The sequence below is a fragment of the Pygoscelis adeliae genome, unplaced genomic scaffold, assembly GCF_000699105.1.
Source record: "Pygoscelis adeliae isolate BGI_AS28 unplaced genomic scaffold, ASM69910v1 Scaffold66, whole genome shotgun sequence".
Taxonomy (NCBI): Eukaryota; Metazoa; Chordata; class Aves; order Sphenisciformes; family Spheniscidae; genus Pygoscelis; species Pygoscelis adeliae.
The window spans coordinates 6,409,828-6,426,898 of record NW_008825167.1 but is presented as its reverse complement, the minus strand read 5'-3'; positions in this window follow the sequence as shown (position 1 = coordinate 6,426,898).

The window sequence follows — 17,071 nt, the reverse complement described above, 5'->3', positions numbered from 1 at the left end:
CACAGACTTAGAAAAACAGTTCTTTGGAAATGAAGAGTCTCCACCTTAATTTATATTTAGAATTTTGGAGCACAACAGGTAAACAAAACTGGATGCCTAAATGCATTAAAAATAACCACATTGTTGTCAATTAATTTCAAACTCGGTTTGTACACTGTAGCCTTAGCATACTTTAGAGGAAGTATTATAGTTTTGCCTAATCTATTATTTTTATTATTGATGTAACACTAAATATTGTTTAGATAAATTTTAGGATTCAGCCTTATACTTTTTAGGATTCAGGCTTCTACTTTAATGTTTGGATTTGTTATTGATATTTTGGTTTTCTGTAGAGTTTATTCTTTAAATGAGTTTGTTTCATAACATTACTGGTTGCCAAGGTCTGCCTCCGTGCTTGTGAAATATGAAACTGTCCTCAAAGTATACTAATTATTTAGAAGTTGAAGTCAAGCACGAAACTTTTAAGAGGTGTTCAGTATCTTTCAGCATTAGACCTCAAATGATCAAAGTCATATAATTTAAATTTTAAAAGTGTATAGTTACAGAGATTTCGCAGCAGTTTTAATTTGTATCATTAAACAATTTTGCATTGCGCTTAAAGACATTAAACTATTAAACATTGTTTTATTATGTTGCATATTAATCATACGTAACCTGTCAGCTGAAGTGAGTCAGTCATTTCTAAAAATTGATTATTATAGCTATAAAATTAGCAGTGGTCATGTAAGCAAAGTCAGAACCTTCTATGTATTAATTGGGGATGAGCTCTTTGGCTGGAGGAGAGTCCAGCCTGCATGGCTGTGACACCGCACCAGGACGTGCGAGCAGAGGGTCTGATTCCACCTTTCCAACAGAGAAGAGGTTGCACGAAGTTTCTTCTGCTTTTTGCCATTTTCAACCTTTCTGTGTTTGCAATGGCATTGAGTAAGTGTGAAATGTTCTGCTCTCTCATCTGATTCACTCTTCTTCTTGAAGACCTACTGTTTTCAGGAGGCCTGTGCTAATTAAGCCTTGCTTCTCAAAGGCTACATTTCTAACCTTACTACTATATGAAAGAAGTCAACATTTTTTTACGTTTCCCAGATTATTTCCACCTTGTGTATGTTTCTTAGGATGCATACTTTTAAACTAGATAGACAGGGTATTTTTTCAAGTCCTGAACAATACTGGGCATACCCTTCAGCTTAACAAAAAACAAATACACACTTAAGAACATAAAGAACGTTGATCCTGTCCTGTAAATTGGCATCTGTTCAAATATGAAGCTACAGAAATGCAGAGGTTACCATACAGAACAAATTTTCAAACATGGCCCTTCACAGAAGACTGTCAGTCACAGTTCCCCAGACGCATGCACTTTGTATAGGTTGTCATACAGTGGGCAGAGTTAATATTTTGTTCTCCTTGTGTCCCAGAGAGGGACTGTGAGCTCCTCTGGGTTTTACCCCTTCCGCTTTTACAACTTTTCTTCCTGGTTTTAAATTTCCAAAGAGTAAGCTAAAAAAAGGAAGAGAACCAAGCAATAAGGGCAATGCTTTATCACACGTGTCCGAGGGCCCATTCTGCATACACTGGTGTGAAGGCAAAAGGCAAACTGGCATAAATTTGGAGGATTGTTGATGACCAAGATCTCAAGACTTGGTGCAGTTTGTGTCCCCACAACTTGCAGGATGCATACCATGAACTTTATCTTTCCAGTGCTCCAGATTCTCCAGTAAAGAAACTGTGTTTTCTTCTAATTGCAGCCTGTGAGTGAATTAGCATATATAGATTTATGGCATAGCTAGGTGGAGACCAGAGCTCTTTGATGTACATGCAGCCAGCGTCTGCTGTACTATGAATTACAAATACTGGGACATGTTCTCCAATCTTTTGGGTCTGTTCTCCTTGGATAGCCAGGTGAGATCTAGTCTTCACTATCTGTCCTGTGCTACTGTGTTAAGGTATAGATTTTGTGGATTATTAGATTTCTCAGACCTCACTGAAGTGCTTTGGCTTCAAAGTTCCTCAGTTTTTAACTCATAAGATACCAGATATTGAGAAGAGTGCTGAGTCTTTGGGACAATTTCTTTCACTTTGCAATCCATTCCCACTGCCTTCCATCCTGCATGGCAATATAGGTTATATGTTATATAGGAAACAGTTATATTTTTCAAATTGTGGAATTGCAGAAGTATATATCTCTTTAGCATGGCAGTCATTTCCTTGAACAAGCTGCCTGAGATAGGGTAGTGTTTGCAATTCATTTTCCAACAAGGTCCTCTGGACAAGGCATCAGTTTTACCACACTTGTGTGCTGATCTATGTATAACTATAAAATCAGGGCAGTGCAGTTTTTCCAAACCCGAGGCAAGCTACCCTACAGCATGCCTGAATCTGAAGAGCCATTATAGAGAAGCAAGGCCAGTCCTGACCACAAATTTCCTCCCAAATAAATACAGGTGAAAATACTCTGTATTTTATGACTGCCAGGAATTCCTTTTGGGTGGCACAATAATTTCACACCAGAGAACTCAAGACCTTTATTATAATAAATGACCACTTTTTCAGGTTATTTTGGTTCTGCGTGAAAGGGAGTGTAAAACATGGGTAGGCTAGAGCAGGAGCAATCATAAGAGCCCTTTTCAATCTGTAAAACTCTCAATTTGATCCCTAAAACGATTCCCTTTTTCTCACAACTTATGAAGAGGTACTGGGAGAGCAAGAGACAAAACTTTTCTTTGAAGTGCAGAACCCTACAAAAGTACTGATCAATGAGTGTGGGAGATCACAGAATAGATGGGGAGAGGGAGATCTGTCTCTGCTTCGCTTCAGTTATCTTTTGTGGGCAGAAGTTTCATTAATTGATTCTCTGAACACAGTAATAACCCCTTTTGAACTGCTTTGTGTCTTTGGGTTTAATTTCAGTTGTGTCTTTGGTGGCCTGAATCTTTGCTTAGATCATCTGTAAATCTTTTCGTTTGCCATGTGGAGTAGTGGGGAAGGAACGCTATTTGAAAACACTTTAACTCAGTGTCTGTGAGAAATGGATCAGCACAGCTATTTTGTGGCATTTGCATGGGCATGGCATAACCAGTACATACCTGCTCAGGACTTGAATCTTTTAATGTCCACATACCACTGTGGATCGGCGGGACTCTGATCTTGAATGTTTGTCCAACTTGATAATAACCATAGTTCTAACACTGATCTCAGATTTTATGTGAGCAAGACATTTTAAACGTGAGGGGGAAAAAAAACCCTCTCAGTTTTTGAAAACTGAGAGTAGATTAAGAGAATAACTCTGCTAGAGCATCCAGGACATCATTTGTTCTTGGTAATGAATAAGAAAAAGCCCTTAAAAGTAAACTCATTTCATTTTTGTGAGTCCACAGAACCTGATGCCTCATTTTCTTGTCTAATCTGATTTGAAAAGGAGGCCAAAGAATGGGTTGAAGGTTGTGTTATGCCTTCCTGATATATTTCCTCAATGGCCTAAAACATCTCTTCTCGCTTCAACATTAGAAGACCAGACTGGATAAATCCCTGAGTAACCTGGTCTTGACCTCATAGCTCACTCTACTTCGAGCAGGAGGTTGGACTAGAGACCTCCTGAGGTCCCATCCAACCTGAATTTTCCTATGATCTTATGTCATTCTTCAGTTCAACAACAGCAGTCATCTGGTTGAAAGACAAACCAGAAATTCCCTTCAAATATTCTGCTGTACCGCATTAAAGTATGCAGTGCCTTACCAGAAGAAGCCCCAGAAATGTTTTTTGGGATTTCATTCCTCCTTCCCACCTGTGTTGCCTCATTCTGTGCCAGCATTTACTATATTCCCTGGCTCACGGGCTCACTTTCGGCTGGCATACTTCCTTTTGGTATTAGCAGGTTGTCAGAAACATTCAGGGAGTGAAAAGGAATCAGTTCTTATTTCTGCCATTTTGCAATAGTTTTAGTAGGCAGGGTGTCTCTGGGATTTAAAATAAGTTTCAATCATGTCCTATCTTTGCCTTCCTGGGAAACTTCCCCAGCCTGATCGGCTCATCTCTACTGAAAACAGCAGCCTACAATCAGCTGGTTCTCTTGAGACATCTTTGAAGTACACTTCTAACACCCATTTTTGTAAGACCCTCTCATGTTATCAAGTGTGTCTTTATTATCCACTGTAAGTCCAAGCCATTTTTTATCCTCTCTGCTTGTGTTTTGAATTCTGGAGGTCCAACTTCCAGCCAACGTTTACACATTTTTGCTGCATTTTTCCACGTCACCTTCTCCATTCAAGGCTAATTAGTTGGGTAATTTTTAGATTCTTTCTTCCTCAGTTTTTGTTGTCTACACTGATAATTTAATCCATTGCCAACCTTTCCCCTGCACTTCATAGAAACTGTTATTATTGGTAGTAAAACTCTCACTATTAATTGTCCACAAGTTAAAAAAAAAAAGTTGCTTATCTTTCTACCTCTAATCTTTGTGCCCTCAGCTTGCTTCCCTCTACCATTTGGCACAGCATTTATGCATTTATGGCATTTTGGAGACTATTTTCTGGCTAACTATATTTTTACTGTAGTTGTTCATTTCATGATCCATTTTTCCATGGTATCAAAAATTGACTGTAGAAATTCTCTCTTTTTTTTCCCCCCCTTCATTTTTTGGCAGATTCATCTGCTGTGCACACTGAATTTCTCACTTCTAATTATTCAAAAGTGTCATGCATCAGATTACAATCCCATTTTCCAATTTGTGTGTTAAGCAGAGAACTATACTTACAGGCTCCTGAGAATCAACCTCCATCCTCCCACAAGTGGCTGCTGCCTGTTACGCTGCATTTCTGTACAGAATTGACTGAGGTAAAATTAAATATCTCCCTGGATTACCTTGGCCTCTTTGCACTGATCCATTAGTCCACATCCAGCCGAGTCCAAAATTTAGTTCATTGCTGATTTATCCTAAATGTCTTGTTGGTATCTGGTTAGGTGAAGAAGACAAGTGTCCTGAGGACTTCTGCCAGAAATTTTTATTCCTTCTCTTTTTAACTCTAAGCTGTGCCCCAAAGGGAGCTCAGATAGATGATTGACTCCAAACTGCATGTGAAGGACATCTATAAGAACTTCATTTCTTGACAATGAATAAATTCTGCAGCAGTTTGAAAGCTGGGCCACCCTACTCGCCTGCCAGCAATCCCCATCTCTGTTTATCTTCCTGTCCATTCACTTGAACTATGATGTTAAATTAAATAAGCTTCCCAGGCAGGTTTTCCTTTAAATATAATGAGCTTTTGTAACACTTGAGCTGGGAGAAGTTAACATCTTCCCTTGGGGCCTCTGTGGGTCACAGATGAGGTTAAAAAAGTGTTGTAAATGTTGTGCTTTAGTCAAATTCTCTGGCCGTGTTGTGCTGCTTCTGATACTATGGCTTGTGATACGTTTGATTTTTCTTTTGGAGCTGAATTTTTTTTAGTTCTTTCACTTCTTCTCATACGTGACCTAAACCTTAACCTTCTCCTGGCATTCTCCATATCCCTTAACACCTTCCACTCCCTGGTAATCAGGTTGGTAGCCACCACTTTAATTCATCTTACCCCTCCAGTTTGGGCCTTTCATTGTTCAGACATTTATAATTACACAACAAAACAAATATTTTCTGATAATGAGTCCTCTCTTTCTTTTCTGGGAAGCTTCTGAATCTTGTTTATATTGCATTTGTAGAATTTAAATCTTGCTTTAAATCCTTATGGCCAATAGGTTTATAATTCAAAAGGATTTTAACACAGTGGAATAATAGTATAAAATGAATAAAAAGAAGCGATTCAGTGAGGATGAGTGCAAAGCTTCACACATAAGCAAAAACAGCTACCCAAATGTAGGCAACGTATTTCCCAAAATGTCGGGAACTGCTAGTTAGGTATCAATATCAGGAAAAGACCTGGGAATTTGTAGGTGTTTGCATAGTGATCAAGAATGATATAATCAATCCCTCCACTCATTTCAGCCCCAACATGGGCTCAACTGAATGCCCAGTTTTCAGAACTACGTTTCAGAAAAGATGTGGAGCAACAGGAATCCATAGGAGAGCAACAAGAATGATTAGAGCTATAGACAGTATCACCTGTGAGGAAAGACTGAAAGAATTTAAGTCGTTTAACCTTGAGAAGACTGAGAGATCTGAAAGCAGTCATCCAGTATGAAATGGGCTGTCATAAAGATGGTAATAAACTGCTCTATAGGTCCCCTGGAGATAAAATGAGAAGACAAGGGCTTAAATTTCAGCAAGGTATAACTAGGGGAGAGGTTAAGCAAGCCTTTCTAAAGAATGCTAGTGACAATTAAGCATTTGAATGGACTTGGACAGAGCTTTTGGAATCTTTATTACTCTACATTTCTAGAACAGGATAGACAGATATCTGTAAGAATATACTTATGCTTAGTTGATCCTGCTTTGGGACAGGGACAATGACTGAGTAGCCCATTGGGATCATTTCAACTCTAGTTCTGGCTTCTGAGGTCAAGGCCTTGAGAAAAGTACACATAGCATCAGAGGAAGTGCCACTGTCTTCAGTGACACCAACAAATCAGACCTTCAGTTTACATCTCTAATGCAAAATGAGGGTGCTTCCCGTACAATGTACATTACTAGTTCTGGACAGGCTCTGTACTAAGTAGAAAGAAATAAAGCTCCCTGCCATACCCGTCTTTGAAGTTGGCCTTGCTTTGAGCTGGGGGTTGGAGCAGAGGACCATCAGAGATCCTTACCAACCTCAATTATTCTGAGAGTCTAAGTAGCCACCAGTAGCAGACCTGAAGCACCCTGCTTTCCTTCTGAGCTACTCCCAGCTAGAAACCCACCCAGTTCAGCGCTGCAGCCTACCTGGATGACAGTGTCAGGTTCTAATTTGCAATATGTTTTTAATCACTGGAGTTTTCCTGGGATGGAGAAACTGGAGTTTTCTGATGGAGTCTGTCTCAACTAGTGCAGATGGATTTTTCTTCATACTGAAAAAAAATGGTTAAGGGTTTTCTTAAATTAAATTTTCTTAATTAAAGGATCTTGTTCTTTTGATCAAGCAAAAAATAGTAGTGTTCAAGCTCTCCAGGCCTCTCTTTGTTGTTTCCCTTTCTCCCTGCACATCTCCCTTCTTGTCACTGACTGTTCATTGCCAATTCCTTATGGATAATGTGTTACAGGAATGACTGCAGCAATGTGTTGCTAAGCAAGCTTTATTGGGACCTTGGAAATGGGGCACGCCTTGATCAAAAAGCTCTTGGACAGGATGGGTGGTCACTGCCTCAGAGCTGGTGACGGGAGTCCGCTCCACAAGTCTCAAGGAGGCATCTTCAGCCGGGTAAGGTGAAATGCCCACAGACACCTGCATTGGTAATTCTTATCTGTATCTTCGTATGTGACTCTGTTCAGCTGGTCGAGGTTTTGACACGTTCCCTTACCCAGTGTCACTCCTTTTATATGTAACATCATAAACTATATGATTATTTAAACACAGCAATTTACAAATTAGGGCCTTTTCCCTAGAAAGAAGTTACAAGGTCAATAAGTCATAAAGACATAAAACACTATTCCCAGGTTGATTTGCAGACAGCTTCTTAAGACTGGGCAGGGAGTAAAGTTTGTGATCGTCAGTCTTCCATTAGAAATTGCTGGGTTTCTTTCAATGTTGGGCAACACCTAAATTTCTTAAAATAATATTTCCATGTATCCTAATATGTTTAAAGTACACGATTATGACTTTAGAGATTATTTTTTTCCCCTGCTTCAATTTTGAGAAAAACATGCCTCTGCGACCTACAAGCTCAAATCACAAAATGGGCATAAAGGCTCACAGTACCAAATACTATGTGTGGTGCATCTAGTAGGACCCATAACATCACTGTGAGGCATCTATATGTTGATTTTTTTTTTCTTTTCAGCCAGAAACACTGAACTTTTTCTGTCTGAAGACTCTATGCAGAACTCTTGCTGTCACTTCATTTGGGAGCATGGAAATAGCAAAACTGCACACCTGTGATTTATTCAAAGGTAAGCATGAGGATGGATCCTTTGAAAGCCATCAGGACCTGACAGGCACAATCTGACGTGTATTAGATTTTGCTTCCTGTGTGCAATACAGTTGGCCATAAACTTACACTTCTAGTTGGCCATAAACTGCATTTGTGTAACCCCCACCCCACCCCAGACCCAGCACTCCATTTCCTGCTCATGCATTTGGTGTGTCCATCCTTGCCATGCAGGGAGCTATTCCAGTTTGTAAATTACCTACTGAGTGGGGCAATTCACCTTTGCTTATCTAGAAGTCCAGCTTGGCTCAAATGAACTACTGACCTCTCTTTTCATCAGCTGTTAATATCAGTATTACTTAGCCTGGCAGGAGTAGCAGGAGCTGGCAGACTGTTAGTGTCACATAGCATTTTTAGGATCAGATATACACTTAGAACCCCATAAAATGCTTAAGACCTATCCCGTGTTTGTCAGTGCTCTGAATACCTAAGTGGCCTGCACAAAAAAACTGTGCACAGGGCAATGTGATTGATTCTGCCCCTCTGCGATTTAAATGCCTTCTTCTGGGATTCACCTCCTTATGACTGATATTCATGGCTTTTCGTTCTAACACTGAGGAGGCAGTTCCTTCGTTCAAAAGGCAGCCAGAGCAATGGATGTTGCTGCCGCTCCTCTCCTTTTATCTACAAAGTGTAGGAAATCTTTCTCCCTGAAAAGCTTTCAACATCCATCATCCATAGGAATGCATGAACCACCAGATTACAGGATGTTCTGCCGAGGAGCTTTCTGTGCTCCCTCTTGGGGCTAGCCACTGTATATGAACTAATCAAGATTCGCTCTGCCAGAGAGCTTAAAAAAAAAAAGGAAAAGAGCACAACTGTCCAGCCTCTGAGTTACCATATCCCACAGAAAAGCCTAGACTCTGGTTCCAGCCTCCAATGTGGGGAATGCTTCACCATTTTAAACATGTCATTGTATGTAAATCAGAACAAAGCAGAATTAACTCTGTTGTGTAACTGCCCATAGGTACAACCCAGTGAAATGCACATCTTTTGCCCTTGAGCTGGAAGACTTTTTCCCTTTAACATCACTCCTGCATCATACATCCTCCATGTCCTTCTTTTTCATGCTCCACACTAAAGGTACAGAGACAGGGGTGCACTTTCTTGTCCCTGCTTCCCCTCCATGGCCTTTTGACTCAAAAGTGAGCATTTTGGCTATTTTTGTGTGTGATCTCTTAGCCTTAAAACTCATTTCTAGTTTCCTTATATTTCAATTCTTTCAATAAAATATCTTGGCAGTAGGTGTAATTCACTCCCCACTCCGCTCCACCTCCTGCTCTTTTTTTGCTCATCGATACTTCTGTACCTAACAGTTGCCAATGACATTTTTGTTATTTCTTAGCCCAAGGACATTCTTTCCCCAGCAACAGCAAAGCCTCTTTTTAGACTTGTTTTTTTTTTTCAAATCTGCCAGCTTAAAGTATTGTCCTGTTTGTGATGCAGCTAAACACATTAGTAATAGTGGGGAAACTGTGGAATTGAAATCCTTTTACTGCCTACATAAACATTGTAGTCACTACATGAACTAGTCACATTGTAGACTAAAAGTGTTTAATCTCCAGATATTTCCTTTCCCTGCCTTGAAGAAATGGGGAAGCAAGCCATCCTGTTGCGTAGTTCATAAAGCTATTGGACTAAAAGTCAGTTTTGAAAACACTTCTTGATATACAATTGAAATATGTGGGTTCCTTTCCCCAAAGACTAGTGATATGAGAGAATTCAGCCGGTAAAACAGAAGCTAAAGGAAACCTGTATGGAAAAGGTTCAACTCAGAAAGCATGAAGATGCTATTAAGAAGCCTGTGTCTTTCAGCTTCCCACAATTAAGCAACTAACAGGAAGGTTTTGGACCCTTTTGTACTGATAATTTTGAACTTGGACATCAGTGCAGGGATCCAAAGTCTCAAGACTCCCTTGTAGCTTTAGCATCAGCAAGAGGCTTAGAGAAGAACCACAATGTACAATTTACAGCAGCCCTTCCAGTGCCTATCTCGGAATGCATCATGATTTCTTGCCTGAGGTTGTTTGAAATTTCATCTGAGCCATCAGGTCTGTATACCACTACTCTTCCAGACACCTTATTGATTAAAGGCCAAGACATTCCTCCTCACAGTGTATGTTGGGATAGCTCTCAATTTTTTGCTTACAGAGAACCAAGGTTTTCAGATCAATTCATTGTTGAATGATCGAGTGGTCCTCTCATTCTGTCAGGGTATGGCACAGGACTGTGAAAGTGCGGCCTTTGGCAATGATGGTAGTCAGGACACAGGCATGAAGCTATTACCAAGGCAGGCTGTATCAAACAGCTTTTATGGGAAATGGTCTTACATTTCTTGTTTTCCTTAGACTCTGACATGCCTCGTCTCTAGAGGCTGTTTTGGAGTCACCCGCACTGTACGAGACCTTTGACGGTCCACCCCAAAGGACTCCAGTGCCAGAGCCAAACAGATTATTCATCTGTTTGTAAGCTAAGTGAGGGCTGGAAATCGAACCAACTCATTTAAAGCCTTGGACTTGTAATAATTGGGACGCTTTGTGGGTAGAAGTAATAAATAGGTTTTATTAGACTGAGCAGGATTGACAGAATGCTTGGCATTTACAAGTTAAATGTCTAACCCTGGTAGCACTCCCAGAAGTACTAATTAAGTAGGAACTAAACGGCTTTCTTTAATTAAAACATTTTACCAGAAAAATAGCACTAAGATAGGTATCTCACTTTGAAGAACTTCATGTCTCAGTAAACTAACCAAAAAGTTACTATACTGAATTTCAGCAAGTGCCTCCATGCTCGTAACAAGAATTCATTCCTAGTACAGTTTCAGTAGCTCTGTGGTGTCGCAACAGCAGGGAGCACAGCATGGGCTGCAAAAACCATTCCTGAAGGTTAAGTACTCCAGTGAACACCCTGTAGGAAGCTCTGCACCATGCTACCTCCCTGCTGTAACACCTCCATCGGATTCATAGACCCAGAGGCATCCCTTTAAAGCCTCACTCCATGGGTATTCCTGAAGGAAAGGAGGGAAGAGGGGCAAAGATACTCTGGCCCATCTCTTAAAATGCATGCAATTGGCAGAGTTAACCTCACCGTGTGTTGGGGAACTGCACTCTGAAGACTGCATTGCAGCTACAACCACCCTGGTTTAGAGCATCTTATTCAGCGCTAGATGCACTAGAGTGAAAGGGGCTTGAACTTGTCATCTTCAGCTCTACAACAGGTAAATCACGCAGCCTTTATTAAACTCATTAGCGGTAAAGTGAATGTAAACAGATGTGTGTAACATTCTCTAATTTAGTGGAAGGGGAACAAAGAAACAATCATCTTGACCATTGTCCCTTACCTTGACCTCATTCTTCACCTAACACAGATTTTATACAATAATATACAACACTGCAAGCAATAGCGCTGCGGCCTCTGGCCAGTCACCCAAACGCTTACAGAATGAGCTTTATAGCCTGCAATTAAACATGTTGTTTACATACAAGGAGTATTAGGCTATTGCACACTGGTGAAAAAATACTTCTTCAGTTTAACCATACAACTTTTAAAATAGATTTCTAAGAATGAGTTTTAGAGTACAGGAAGGAAAATAAGACAGACTTAGATATATTATTCTATATTAGCATGCTCGACGTATGTTAAATTCACAGCTCTTACATATCTGACACGGCCTTTTGGAGGGCCTGAGCTTCTGTGCTGTTTTCCCTTAAGACTTCTTTACATATGCAAAAAATACTGAAAATCTGTGTGGAAGCTTTGGTGACAAATCCTTTGACACTATGACATGATGAAGGAACAAACCATCTCAATGAATAATTTTGCAGTTTATTAGCATATTGAAGTGTTTTGATTAATTTTGCTTAAAAGTGAATGACAAAGGAACATGTTTTATCATGTACCCTGCTCATTTCACTATTTGTGCTATTGAAATCTATCTTTATTTTTAATTATGCATAGGCAGTGCACATTCCTAGGACCAGAGGTGTCATGACACTGATATTAGTTAAAAGGCTACTGTAGAAATAGTAGATAATCATGGCATTGAGTTGTGCTTCTCAGACATTCAGAGTCTAGGAAGACAAACAATCCCTTAGGGGGAAAGGATATTTATTTTTTAGACTACATAACTTGCAAGTGCTCAAGCTATCTGTGTGACTTGTTCACATTTGCTATGCAAACAAAATATATAATAAACCTAAATGACTCAGCATGCTTGTCTCTCCAGCTTATTAGCTCTCCCAAAGCAATGCACACAGTCTGGTTGGGCTCACTTCAGGTCGCCTAAACATAGGGTGTCTCAAATGATACTAGATCCTTATGTTTAGCCAGCTGAATCATGTCCTTTGTATTTCTAGACAGCATTACTATTCATATCAAAATCTACTGTGTTTGTGTTAGAATGAGAGTGAAAAACCAGCATCTGCCTCACTAAATGCAGTATTTCTGCAAGTCACAGTGAGGGAATCTTGCCAGGATGCCCAAAATCTCAAATACTGGTTTTGAACACTGCGTAGACCTGAAGCACAAAGTGAAATTGCAGTCCTCTTCCCAATGGCCAGACTGAAGGAGTTGGTGTGTGATAATCGTAGGTATGATCTGACATTTAGGAGACTAATATTGCAACAATAAAAAGTTCAGGTCTAGCATCAGTGAGAAACACCTCAACCCTGTGAAAATTTACTAGCATATCAAGGTCATTTTTGCTGCAGTTTAATGTGCCCAAGTGCCAGCCATGCAAGTTTTTGCTGCCTGGGAACCAAAGTAGCACAACAGCTACTGGAAAGTTTGCATGCTATTGATTTGTAGAAATTAGTTTTCAGTGTGATTTTTTTTTCCCTTCTTTTTTCTTTTTTCGGAAGGCTTTTCATTTTTTCATTTGCTTATCCTTTTTTCAGCTCCCTACCCTTCCCAGGACACTGACATCCCGCTTAACTTTATCTGAAATAGAATCTGATGAACAAAGCTATTTTTTTTCTTCTAACACCTACAAAACTTAATGGGAATGGAGGTACTGGTAGGTCAGTAAAGTTTTCCCTGTCATTTGAACCCCATGCACCACACTTCGCAATGCAAAAGGAGTATCTCCAGTTGGGTTCTTTCTTACAGCGGACTCAATGAGAGAGGTGGATGTATAATATACATCTATACATTCATACGGGAAAAATAGTAGCTGTTCTAGAAATACACATATTTTTATGGGTTGTTAGATGAATTGACATACATACACAGTCTAATAATCATGAAAAGCCTGTTTTAGGCCATATTCTTGCATTAGAGAATATTTTGAACAGAAAGCTAATCTTTGCAATGTGAAGCAGAATCGCAGAATTGCATAAAACGTAATGCTTTTTTTTTTTTCCCCTGTGCTTAACCTCAAAGTTATTTTAAGTGATGTTTTGCTGGATATACTGCACTAGAATGAAAGGAAGAACTGCTTCTCTGTCATACATTTGCCTCTATGTATATTCATGGTGCGATTTACCTACAGTGTTAGCTGGAGAATGTTTGTCTTAGGGCATCCACAGTGGCAGACATAACCCTGCTCCCCGAGCATATGCCATGCATTCAGCTTTAAGAGGCTTGGCACAAAGTCTCCTGGGTTTGGTCCTCTCACCCACCTTCTGTGCTAGAGCAAAAATTTAGCTATTTGTGCAGTTTTTACATGCAGCATGAGGTCATTTTTCAAGGCAGGGGGCTTTTGTCAGACCAAAGCAGTCCAAACAGGACTAACTACCCTGCAAGCACCTCTTGGATTGCTCAGCTCCTCTATATCCATGGGGGAAAAAAAAAAAAAGCCATATCTGAGGAGAACATCTAATCCTAAGTTCATTTTCTGGTGTGGTCCTCTTGGGTTTGAAGGCTTGACCTTCCCCTGCTAACTGGACTGCAGTAGCTCTGAGACCTCCCAGCCTTTAAGAGCAGGAGGAGAAGGTTGTCACTGATGGGACACCAGAACAGATGGTTCTCCACCTTACACACTAGGCAAAGGCCAGGAACAAACATTTGTAACCATTTGCTCATCCCTCCCCCGAGCACTCTTTGATGCTGCTAGTGAGAACAGCCTTCTGCGGGACCCACTTGGTGGGTCCTGGTTCAGTACAGAACCGCCTTCCTCTTCCCCTTGATGCTCTGCCAAAATGTCTTCCTACTGCACAATTACGTAAAAGTTTTTTAATGGTCCACTGGCTTCTAGCTTTTTCTTCTGTTCTTTAAAATGTTCCTAAAGAAGTCACACCTGTAAGACTAAGTATCTACATTTTTCTTGGTTTTCTTTACCTTTCCACAAAGAAAAGAGCACAAAAGATTATTCTTGGAAGCCCACCTCATCATATAGACCATTCTCTCCTGTACTTGAGAAACAAGGTCTCCTTGGCTTAGAAGGGTGTAGGAGCTTCTGTTCTTACAAATAAGCCCATCAGATGTAAACAAAAGTTGTTCCCTAAGTAACTGAGTTGAAAGAATGATCCTGATTTTTTAGTGGCTATTATTCAGTGTTGCTGCAAGATAAAATATGAGTGATAACATGTAACAAATAAAGACGAGTCAAAGGTGATTCAGTTTGCTGTAGTCTTCCTTTCTTCCATCCCACCTACCTCTCTGCAGAGAAACACAAAGCAGCTGTTTATTCTTCTCTTCCTATTCTATCAGTTCTTTCCTGTTTAGGAAAAAAAAAATCTAAGTTATTAGATTTGTAATATAAATATTACTGGTGAGCAACTGATTTTCACACTTCTCTCCAGTAGGTGAAACCACAATGCAGGGAACCAACACACAGGGAGTTGGACCAGACTATAGACCAATTGAGTTTTTGCAAGCAATTTGTCTTTACTACAGCACCAAACCTTTGATTCTTTAACAACCATTTCAGATTATTTCTAGGAGCATAGTTCACTGTTAAGGTTCTAAGTTTTGGTGACTGAATACAATCAGTTACCTTTAAAGCCCCAATGAATATTTGCCAAAAAACCCGATACTGTTTGTCCTTCAGCTTCCCCGAGTTCTCAGGTACAATTAAGCTTTTCTGCAGAGACATCATGTTAGGATTTATCTCACCTTAGGTGTTTATAGGATAGACATCTACTGCTGGGCTGGTCTAGACTCACCTTGGACTGGTCATTAATGGAGAGAAATGAGCACTTCTAGAGCATGATTCATCTGACCCTGCCTTTGACATCCATGTGAGAAGATTAATCTCTCTCCAACGCTCATCCCTCTTCTTATAACTGACCTTTGGTGTTTAATTTACTTTATTGACTTTGCAAATGCAGTCAAGCCCAGAAAACAACAAAAACATACCTAAAAGAAATTAATAGGTTAATTTCTTGACAAATTTGACAAATTTTATAAGAAATTGTATTAGCACACATGACCATAAACATGAAAACTCCAAGCTCTGTCTTCCTCCATACCAATAGTTGACATTCCAGCATTTTATACATACTTGTTGTTCAGTGACAGAGCTGATAGCTCTACAGATTTCACCTCGTAGGAAGATCAACCTGGAAAACTTTGGTGGCATGAGCTGCCAGGGCCTGAATGTATCCTGGCAATAACATGTAAGTGCTATGCCAAACTGTGGGCTGTGAGGACTTCAGGGAGCCAAGCAAACATCCTGCGGTGCCTTAGCCTGCTTGATGAGTCCATTTCAAAAGGAAGCTTTCTCCAAGGCCTTTACCTCCCAGAGGCGCGTGGCCATATCTTGAGATGATGGGGCAGTAAAAAGAAGCTGTTTTGCTTTGCTTCTTTGGCCAGTAGTGTAAATAACAGCAATAAAAAATAATCTTTGGGACGGGACACATTCACCCTCACTGGACTCTGAGAGTTTTTCCTATTTATTGAAACAGAAGAGCTGGTAATTGTGGTACTTACATTTGTGTAACAGAGGCAGGGGGGCCTTTGTTGTGAACCAAGGCGATGCTTGAGGGAGTAGGGATAGAAGTGTAGCAGCAAGCTCAGTGAGACTCCAACCAGGTGAAGGAAACGTCAGGTTGAACCCTGCACGCCCTCAGGAGCACTCCAAGCGGACACTGGCTCTTGCTAGATTTAGCAGCGGCTCCCTTGGCTGAAGCCAAGTAGACATGTGAGGGCTTTCTGTGAGGTTGGCAGGTGGTGGTGGAATGGCTTGTACAGGGGGGCTGCTGACTGGGAGTAGAAACACCGCCTGGAGCAGCGAGGCTGGATGTCCTGCCACGTGACCAGCCCACGCGTCCCACCGTGGTGAGCACGCTTACCACAGTCACTGCTACAAGTGCATCATATCCCAAGTATACCCTGCTTGACATACTCAGAATACACCTAAGCCTGTAGTAAAACACAACCATAAGGTCACGTAATCTTCCTTGCTGCTGATCAGCCCTTGCTGCTGAGATAAGCATAAGGAGGTCCAGTTTATGGCTCTTGGTGAAGCCTAGCTATGAAATGACCCCAACCCCTGCAGCTGTGGGGACATGGGGAGGACTGGAGGACCTGCAGAGCTTGCCATAGCACCATTTGCTCGGCCTACCTGATAGACGAAACCTAGCCAGCAGTAAGAAGCTCCCTGGGAGGGCAGTGAGCTTGCGGTGGAGCGTGGTTGGGAACCTATGGGTGGGGACTTAACAGCTCTGTCTCTTGGCAAAAGGTGGGCCAGCATGGATGGATGGATGGATGGATGGAAGGTGGATAGATAGGTAGGTAGATGGAACATTTTGGTGGCTGTTTGGCCAAGTTAAAAGCAGTTTTGTGGGCTTTATGTGCTCAACTGTGTTAGACCCAGGGTCTTCCCTGTCCAGCTCCAGTCCCAGCCTCCCTACTTGTGAGAGCACCAAGCCACTGAGGGCAGACCATGGTTATGATGGAGGGGACAGCTTGCGGTGGGTTCGCTTCGGCTTTTTAGGAGGCATCAAGGTGTACATAGCTAGTGGGTGTGCTGGGGACTCTGCAGTGGGGGGAGGGATCATGAGGTCCTGACTCATCTAGAGCATGAGGCACACACCTGGGGATACAGGGCATGGGGGCAAAGTCCTTGTCCCCATGAATTTTA